At 42.5% G+C, this 10,449-nt stretch overlaps 1 long non-coding RNA gene across 1 annotated transcript in view; it reads left to right on the top strand.

Moving 5' to 3' along the window:
* The first annotated feature begins 1,824 nt into the window (after positions 1–1,824).
* The window catches only part of LOC128893087 (uncharacterized), a 41,182-nt gene continuing 32,557 nt past the window's right edge, over positions 1,825–10,449 (top strand). Inside the window, exon 1 of the long non-coding RNA XR_008461248.1 lies at positions 1,825–1,929. This is a non-coding gene — a long non-coding RNA (uncharacterized LOC128893087). The remainder of the gene's footprint in view (positions 1,930–10,449) is intronic.

The raw sequence follows: 10,449 nt of genomic DNA, 5'->3' as shown, positions 1-10,449 counted from the left end.
TCACTAAAATTTGAATCAGACTTTATCACACTTCTCAACAAGAGTTCCCTTCATGTAATTTAGACGAATACAAGAATTGAAATTGCAATACAAATGGTAACAAGTTACCGACAGAAGTTTATTAATAAATTCCATCGGCGAGGAGTCGGGGCCAAGCTTCGGTCGCCGAAGCGCCAATAAAACAGCAGCAAAGGAAATGAATTCTTGGAAATATATTCAACGAATTCATAGAACTAATTTCCAAGGCTGATCGCGGCCGCAATATCGTGGGACACAAACGATGCAACTTTTCCTCTCGGTGACAACGCGAACGCTCTCGAAGGGTTATTCATCGTCGGGTGTGTATCTTCGTTTAGACGCCAACGTCAGGCGGGATTGACAGAGTGGCAGTAACTCGGTAGCTGAAAATGGGAGTGGTTGAAAGACGAGAGGACAACTCGGCGACATCCCCGTGGCGCCTCTCAAGATCCTCCAGCCACGAAGTAAGGATACACGTAGGAGTCAGCGGCTCTCAACACGCTTCTCTTTAATCCCAGTTTAATTGGAGCCAAATGCTTCTTCGTACTCTCTAACAATTTCTATTAAAAGTTAATGGAAACTTTTACGCCTGCGACGATGAAATTAATATCGTACAGGAGAAGTGAACTTACTTGTTAAGGGAGTGGTGTTTAAGAGCTGGGTAATAACGAAGGGCCTCCAGAAGAAGGTTTGGATTTTTAATGGAACACCTTTAGTGTAAAATATTTCTGGTATTTTTAATTTTGTAGGAAGGGACACATACTATGACAAGCCTTCAAAGCATCTCGGCTTGAAGCACTCTTCTAACAAATTTCTCATCTACTAAGATCTCATATTAAAAATTTCTCGCTACTCGAGGAACTAATACATCCTCAATCAAAGCACAGGTTCCTCAACAAAGTCTTTACCCACCTCAATCAATCTCAAAGGACTTCCAACTTTAACCCCTTTGAATTTCCCAGCATCCAAATGCGAGTTGAAGTGGGCTCGATTGATGGAATATTTCTGGTACTTTTAATTTTGAGTGAAGACACACATACTACATCAAGACTGCTAAGATCTCATATTAAACAATTTCTCGTTACTCAAGGAAGTAATACATCTCCAATCAAAGCACCAACAGCAAAGCCTCAATCCACTTCAATCGATCCTAAAGGACTCGCAACTTTAACCCTTTGCACTCGAAGAATTCTTTCCTGATGTCTACCAGCATCTCGAGATCCTTTCTCAGGCATTCTATTGCCACGAATGCTAAGCTTACATTGATTTAGAAAATGGGATCTCTAATTCGAGGTTTGAGAATCACGTCATCCTTACCTCTTCGACAATCATTCTATCGACACTTCGAGTTCCAAAGAAATGAAACCTGAAGAAACATATCTCCTGGTTGATTTGCTGTAACCCCACTGAACCCCCTCGAATTTCCCTGCATAAAAATCGGAGTGTGCTCGAGTGCAGCAACGTGTCGTCACCTCCTCGGGAGGATCTTTCCACTCCGAACGGCAATCACCGTGCAGCTCTCCTTTGTCCGTTCGCTGGCTGACGGATGCACGGGGGATCGCGACTGCCTTTCACGGGTTGCATACGCGTACGTGCCCCTTTCGCGACTGCATCCAATTCAGAGGCAATTGAATTCACAATTCCGGCCATTACGAGTGTCGGGAAAGGATTACGGCGGCGGCCCAACGGCTGGCGTGCGTGCCGCATCTGCATCCATGCGAGGAACTGCCGGACATATGCATAAATGCATGCACGGGTGCATCTCTAGCGAGCTGGGTCCGATGCAACCAGTGCATCCGCGAGTAACGGGACGACCAGCCGCGACTCGGCCGCGCTTGGAAATAGCCGGACGCGATCGTGGCCAGTGATTCGCGCGTTGCAGGAGTCGACGGGCAATGGGAACGCTCTTGGGTAATAACGTCATCGTTATCGCGTTAATTACGGCGATAGGAGCAGCCGGAACAGCGAACAAGCTGGCAAAACTCTCGCCTCTCGGTTGCTCGCCTCTCGACTGCTTGCCTAGGATCCTTGGGAAAAGGGCTGCTTGATTTTTTCGTTGAATTTCGTAATTATGAACCGCGAGACAGGTTGGAGTAACTCTCACGTGTTTCCATGGAGGTATAAATTGTATAGTAGTTGCGGAGCATGGTAAAGTTCTCGGGAAGTTGGACGTATCTGGAAGATTGAGGAAGGACGGGCTGATTTAGATGCAAAGTTTAGGGGAGAGAATGGTTTATTGAGTGGACCTACTTTGAGGGGGGATTCCTATTAGGGAAGTTGAAAATTGTGCAGGAAAAAATGTTGAAACATAAAGTTAACACAAATAAAAAACATACAGTCAGTCTCGTTAATATTCATATTCTCTATATTCATTGAAGTTTGTCCATATAGGTTCGATGCTTCCATATCAATTTTTCATTGTAAATATATACATACAAGTTTATTCATATTTCTAACGAAACATTTATTTGGAAATATTAAGCTCACCATTTAATTTAGGACTGACTGTATTTAAGAAATATATATGAAACAGTAGTATTAAACAAACCAAGAAGTACATAGCTCAGAACGCGTTGAATCTCTCCTCCAGCATACGTCAAGTTAATTCAAGCGCTTTAACCATGGAGAGTACATACCCGAGAAGTTTCTTCGTATATCCAGTAATATTCTAGATAGCATCCGTGAGCTACTACGTTTCGAAACTTCAGAAGGTAGTTTCATCCCTTAAACTCGAACCCCTCCAGACAAAAAGAACTGGGTCTTCCTTAATTTCGTTCGCTCCAAAGTTTCATGCAAACTCAGCGTCCGACATTTTGCGTGCGCTCTTCGTGAGCAAAGTTCCAACTACATTGGAACTTCAGATTCGAGAACATTTATTGAAGCTTTCGGTTCGAAATATCAGCCTTCAACGGACGAGGATCAGGCGAAAGCGACTGGAATCTTTGTGTAGTCTGGCTTCGGCTGCTTGATGGAGTTTACGTTGCAAACAAGCCAGGCTTTTTGTTCGACGTTAATTTATCCGGATCGGTTTGCACTTATGGTATTACGTTAATAGTACAAGGAAGGCTTAGTTATCCGGATAAGAATCTAAGACTGCGTTGCGAGAAATGAAAACTGTTCGAGAAACGAAACTAAATTCTTTTGGTTTAATTAATTGGGTATACAGTCAGAAACATAAATATTCGTACCTTCTTATGGGAGAAATTTGTTCAAGTTAAATGCTAGGTTTGATTTATCTAAATATTAGGTCAACTGGAAAGTTCTGTCTGTTCTTAAAAACGATATACAAATTGCAATCATGCTGGCAAGATGTCATAAACAATGATAAAAATTATATTATTCAATAAAATTTATTCAAGGTATCAGAGATTTATTATCTTGTGTTACTCTAAAAACGGACAGAACTTTCTGGTAGACCTATATGTAATATATGTTTGTATAAATATGTATAAGCTTATTCGTATGCATATTTAAAATGAAAAATTCATTTGGTAATACCAAAACAATTATTTAATTTATTCAAACTTCTTATACAGAGTACGAATATTTATGGTGATTGGCTGTATTGTAACTCCCAAGTGAAATGACCACTGTTTCCACCACATTCGCCAATATTAGTGAAAATACGTGTTCACCAGGGGAAAAAAAGTGTGATTCGAGCTTGGTGGATGAAAGAAACGTAGTCGACATTGTTCCAGATACGAGCACCGGTTCGTCGAAGCCGAACGAGCAAACGTTGGGGCAACAATACGTACATGGCGAGCGGCGGGTGAAAGTTCTGCTTTTTGACGCGTTGATTGCAGGTTTTCTTTCGCGGCGGCGCTTTTTGAGCGAGAACCGCTCGTTTCTTGGCGTGGGTCACGTGGATCCGCCTGTCTCTCCCTCGCTGGAGAACTGGAGCACCGTGAAGCGCAGGATCATAGTAATTATGCGGCACCATGTAAAACGGAGTCCCGTGGGGGCCACCCGAGCCCCCACAGCCAGTGTGCAATTATCAAGCCGTCACGCGTTTAGCGCAGCTTTTACCAGGTTTACGCGGCCGCGGTTTCGTTTTTGTTGGTTTTTCGAGCGCGAACAGACGCGGAGAGGATCCTTTTTCAACAAACAGTGACATCGTTACCCGTTCGCCTGGCAAAACCTGGACACCATAGAATATAACACTTGATTAATTCCGGCAAAGGGCAACTTTAAATTGTTGGAGTTATGCAGGAATAGAAAATAAAAGGAATCTTCGTTAATTTTTATACGAAATTTTACTTGACCAAAGAACTCTGTTACCGAATCTCGAAATCATCAAACTTTGAATAAGAGAACTTGAATAAGAGATACTGAACATTTCACTCCTTTAGCTCGTTTGGCACTTACACTCTGGAAATGTGAACGTTCTCCACGTCCACGTTGCGTATACGATTAACGAGGTCACTGCGAATGACAGTCGATTCGAGTGACAGTGCCACCAACCGATTTAGCTAAATTCTATCGTGTCCGACGTATGCAATTCCAACCGGGAGCATGTTTAAATCCCGTTCAGGACGATGTGCTCGAGCAATTAATCAAATTCGTTCAACCGGTCGTTAGGAAGAGTGTAGAAACTTTCTTCCTAACGAAGTCCACCTAGTATTGTCAATATTAAGCTAACGTTTACAGCTATACCGTTGGGTGTGCCGTTCACTCGTAAATTCGTCCGACTCTATTAGCTACAATAGCCCCCGAATGGACTCGAAGGAATCAAAATCCTTTTCCTGGAGAGAGGTAGCTGCCGATAGCTTGGGTGACTTAGTTTCCTCACCTGAATCTGCAAATTTAATAGTTGGACTCGGTCCAGACTTAATTTTCCAATGTTGACAATGTTTGCATAGAAAGTTTAGTCAAGCCTTCCTATTCATTCGCAGATGATGACGTGATTTGACGTCTTTCATTTTCCATAACCTGGAAGGCTATAGATGCTGCGATCAAGAGTTTTTATATATGGAAGCTGGGAAAGTTGTTACCAAGAGCAAACGTTGAAACAAAGTGGTTCCATGTTGGAATTTTAATTATATTATCACTGATCAGGTTTTTAGCAAGAATCGACTTCTGTCAGATCAGTCTGCAATATGTACATTTCAATTTTAATTAAATGATCACTTTGTCAGGTTTTTAGCAAAAGTCGACGTCTGTCAGAACAGTCTTCAATATGAACATTTCGATTTTAATTAAATGATCACTTTGTCAGGTTTTTAGCAAAAGTCGACGTCTGTCAGATCAGTCTTCAATATGAACATTTCGATTTTAATTAAATGATCACTTTGTCAGGTTTTTAGCAAAAGTCGATGTCTGTCAGAACAGTCTTCAATATGAACATTTCGATTTTAATTAAATGATCACTTTGTCAGGTTTTTAGCAAAAGTCGACGTCTGTCAGAACAGTCTTCAATATGAACATTTCGATTTTAATTATATCATCGCTATATCATTACCTTTTTAGCAAAAGTAGACTTCTGTCAGACCCGTCTCCAACATTTACAACATTTACATTTCAATCTTGACTACATCATCACCGATCATCTTTTTACCAAAACTCGACTTCTCTCAGACCAGTCTCCAACATTCTACATTTCAATGTTGACGTACCCGAAGAGCGTCCTTTTATCACGAAGCTACAATAGAAAAGCTTGATTACACGCTGTCCAGACGTGTAATCAAGCTAGAACACTGTAATCTTCCCTGTATACATTTACGAGGTATCTCCGCTCGAAAGAGACGTTTGGTCGCGCGAGCACCGTGATGGCGGTGCGAACAATTCGATTAAGTAATCATCGACGCATCCAGCGAGGGGATTACACCAGCATAATTTCGGACCATTGAAACAACCGTACGACGATTATGGAAATTCGACGCGCGTGACGACAATCATGGACGTACCGGGTGGCACCGCGTGGAAATTTCGTCGCGAACGGCGCGTGTTGGCTGGCTACGCCTTAATTGAATGTCAAATATACGGAAAGGGGAAAGAGTTATGGCTCTTAATGACGGCGAGGGGCGTTGGAGTACTCGATCGATTTATAGATCATTGTCTGCCACCGAGTGTCGCGGCAACTACGTGTAACCTACATTACGTTTACGTAAATCATCTAGGAAATTGTGTAGATCATTCCGTTGTGAATACAGTTGGGTGTGTGCATTTTAGTTTGACGACGAACGGCTGGGAACATTGCGGATATTTATGCATTTATTGGAAGTGTTAAAAATAATCACAGGAGACATTAGACACGGTGACCGAGCAAACAATCATTTCCTTATTATTATTCATTACTCCAGGCAGGATGAATACGCGAATTTTTATGAATAAAATTACGCTTTATTCGCAAGTGTGGCCCACGTTTTAAACGTAATCAGTCTTTAAAATTCCGCGATAGCGGACAAGCCACGCCCGTCCATTAGCCGGACAAATAACATTTTAAGCAAGGCTTTGCGTCTCGTAATTACGTTTTAATTACACGCTCATCTTCCGTCACCAATAATCCCTCTTTTTTACCGCGAACAGTGCGTGCGCGAAGTTCATTACATTCTTCATTTTCGCAATGACATGGGCCCATAAATTCCTCGCGAAACTTCGTGTGAATGAATAGTTAATATAATTATTAAAATATAAATTAAAATTAGAATTATATATATATATAATTTAGTTGAATGTTCATCAGTATACAAAAACATATAAAAATAATCAGATAATATCAACAAAGTGCCAATACCATAAAGCAGCATCAAAATGAAAATGACGTATTTTAGAAAAATGATTATGATTAATATAATATTATATAAAATAATATAATGGCAAAGCAGTATGGAAACATCAAGGACCTTATTTTAAATACAATTTCTCTTTAACTTTGGCCTAATACAATGAAAACCAGCAAAACGCACGAAAGGAACACCAGAAAAGGCGCGAGTTCCCTATCCCTTCCTCATCTAGCTGATTCACGTTTCCAGACGTCGTTCGTCGTCCACGTGCCGCGATCGAAGACGTCACATCCGCGCGTGCGCTCGCGTCGCATTTAGGAAGTAATTCTGAATGGCTAATTAGAAAGACAATGACGCGGAACTCGCCAGGCCGGAAGGAGACGGAGGAACTGTTCCTGACCGTCGAGCGTCTCTTCCGCATCGTAATTACACGCGCTGACTTTTCTCGTTCCGGATGTTAATTAAGATGCACGCCAGTAGACGCGACGAGTTTGCGTAATTGTCACGAAAGAGCGCGTTAGCCCAGTTTCATCCGAACGACATAAATATTAATACTGGCGCGACCAACGTCGTTCGTAACCAGGTAGTCATCTCGGTGGGAATTGCAAGGAAATTGCAAGGGAATTGCAAGGAATCCTGTAAAACATGTTTGCATTGCTATAATGCAGAGCCGACGGCGTCGAACGTGTCACCGATCTCATTTCCAGCGGTTGATGAAATATTAAAACAACAGTGGACGCTATTCATCCCGTTGTTTTAACGAGCCGCGAGAGGTTTAATGAATGATAGCTGGGAGTATGCGAGCTAATGACCTTACGGACGTCGGTACATCTGCTCCCTGCCATGGATCAAGAGTCCAGAGGTAATAAGCGTCACCCGACACTTTACTTTAACGACCTGCCATCTTTAATTAGTAAACGTGGATAATCGCGCTCACTCTACGAAAGGAAATTTATTTTCCCGCGAAAAAAAGGAAGAGAAACCGAAGAATGGAGCCAGGGATCGTCGAGAGTAGACGGACCGAGTCTCGAGCTGTTACATATTTCAAGTAATACGTTATTCTCGCACGCCCTCGAACGTATTATGAACGACGCTTGATTATCATACACCCGAGGCTCGCGTGTCGGCGTTGCACGCCTAACGATCACTGTATTCGAGACGAGGGCTGCGTTTTAAGAGCTCGTATCTGCAACATGCTACGTATCCGTCACGATCACCTACCCCGAAGGTGAAAGTAGAGCACTCGGTGGACGTCCGTGGCTATTCAGCTAATCGTATATAATATTCTCGTCGGTCGCTGGCGTTACTTCGATCCTCGACTTCGTACCAGCGATGGTTGCTCGCGAGAATAATAGTGACCATCGAGAAACTCGACGATTAGCTTTTGCTGGCGAGGCAACAGATGCGAGATAACCTGCCAGCATGTCGCGTTTTCATTGGTGAAAATTTCTCCGAGTGCTGCTTGACAATTAGAAACTGTAGGACGGTAGTTTGTTATATTACTTAGTTTCGAATTCTCATCAAAATTTACGGATTCTATTCAGATTTGTTTTCGTATAGAAGGTGTCCCACGCAAATGGAACAGGCTGTAAGTACTAAACGGTTGCACTTTTGTGCATCGGAAAAATGCAAATGCACTTTTTTCTTTATATGGAAAGCTATATTTCTGACGACACACGAAAGCTATTATATGTTCGTACTTTTTTGTAGAGCATGAGAAACTGCATCGATCTGTGTCGTCAGAAATATAAATTTCCATTTATAAAAGAGGTCCAGTTGCATTTCGCGACACACCGATGCACAGAAGTGCATAAAACTAGTTTCATGTTATGTACCATCCATTTAACTCTTACTTCAAACATTTTTTTCTATTCCCAATCGTTTAGGAGGTACATCCTGTTCCAGTTGTGTGGTGCACCCTGTATACTTAGCCTTTCGAATTATTTATATTTAGGCCAGAGAGAGAGAGAGAGAGAGAGAGAGGGTATGAACCCGAGGGACACCATTTCTACTACCTTTTAGCTAGAGAAACCTAGGCAAACCAGGGACAAGTATTTCGGATCGACGTTCTCCGCCACCGTTCTTATCTCGACCACGTTCCGATTACCATCGGCACGATGATCAGTCGTTGGTTGATAAAACCGTGATCCACGCGTCGAAATTCCCCCGTTTACGATCCAGAGTTGGACTATAACGCCGCCGAACTCCGCATCCGGTAATAAAGCGACGCGGCCGCGAAACTCTCGCGCTCCGGGTTTGGTCCGTCGTTAATGAGAGAGTTTGTGCATTGCCTTAACGACCCCGGTTTCCATTAACAAGTCATAACCGCCACTTTATCGATCAACGCCATGCACGGTGGCTGCATAAATATGGCGGTATCAGGCCCTCGCGGTGCGCCAACGCCAGACCCGCGTAAACAGCGTAAAACTGGCCACGAATGGGGTATTAAAGCGAGATCCCGATTCGTCCAGTTTACGACCGGCAGTAAATAAATAATTAAACTTTTTTTTCGCTCGCATCGTGCCCGTCGCGGACCTTAATTGCCCCGTGTGCACCGTATCGACGGATGGTCGACACCTTCGGGACTTCATTTCGCGAGTTAAACACGCCAATGATGTGGAAACCGAGGAAAATCGTCTTCGGCGGATTTTTCATGAGGCGTAAATGCCACCGTAACGACGCTGCCGTACAAGGTTGTTGGATCAATCCGTCCGAGGATAGGGGTACCTGAAATGCCGAATAAACGAGCAGAGTTAGAGCAGCCCTCAGTAAGATTCACGGCAGAAGCTTTATCGTCCCAGTAAAGATACTCTGAGGTTAATTGAAATGTGAATGGAAGTGGAAAGAGAGACAAACCACGTGACTAACTCTAGACATCATGATTTTTAAGGACTCAAGGATCACAGGGCTACAATTTCGTCTCGAGAAAATTGAAAAGCATAGAATCTAACATTTGTCGCATTACTTGTTAGGGTGAACCAAAAGTTTGTGAGATTTTTACTTGTTTCAATTTGTGCAATTTTTTGAAGTCATTCGATGTGATATTAAATAAATATTAGGCCCTCCTAAAAGTTCGTGCCATTTATACTTCTATTTCTCAAATTAATATGTGAAACATACTCGTAAGTGTCACAAGAAAAGATAATCTGTCTCGTTTCACAATAGTTTCTCACCTCTCTCAGATAGTCGTTAATACCGTTACTAGAAAATTTCTGCGGTTTTTTATTAAATTTCGACACAGTCTTCGGCACGAATTTATCGGACGACCTAATATTTTCCATCTTCATATCGATACATCGTGTCCACTTTTCTGAAGTTCATGTACACGGTATCCGAAAGATTTAATCAGCTGTCGAATATATACATAACGAGTCGATATTTCCGTAAAAACAGATTGGCGGGTAATAAAAATTGAATATTCACCGAAACGGAAGAGGCTCTTAAGTGCATCGGTAAACAGTAATTGGGAACGGCTTTCGTATATTAATTAAAGCAACGTAAGTAGTGAAATCGCGAGCCTTGGGTTATAAATTCAGGAGTCTTTCCGAAACTTCGTCCGGATTGGTCCCAGAGAGGAGGCACGGATATTCGCCGGTTGAAATGAAGTCATCGTAACTGCAAATTGTATCCCCGAGAGGTGCATTAATGTCGTCGATTAAGCCTCGGGAGTAAGGCATTAAACGATGGACCGACTGGCTGTTCGACTTCG

This window comes from Hylaeus anthracinus, unplaced genomic scaffold, assembly GCF_026225885.1.
Source record: "Hylaeus anthracinus isolate JK02 unplaced genomic scaffold, UHH_iyHylAnth1.0_haploid 2, whole genome shotgun sequence".
Classification (NCBI taxonomy): Eukaryota; Metazoa; Arthropoda; class Insecta; order Hymenoptera; family Colletidae; genus Hylaeus; species Hylaeus anthracinus.
Note: the sequence above shows the minus strand (reverse complement) of the source record. Positions and strands in the feature narration are given on the sequence as shown.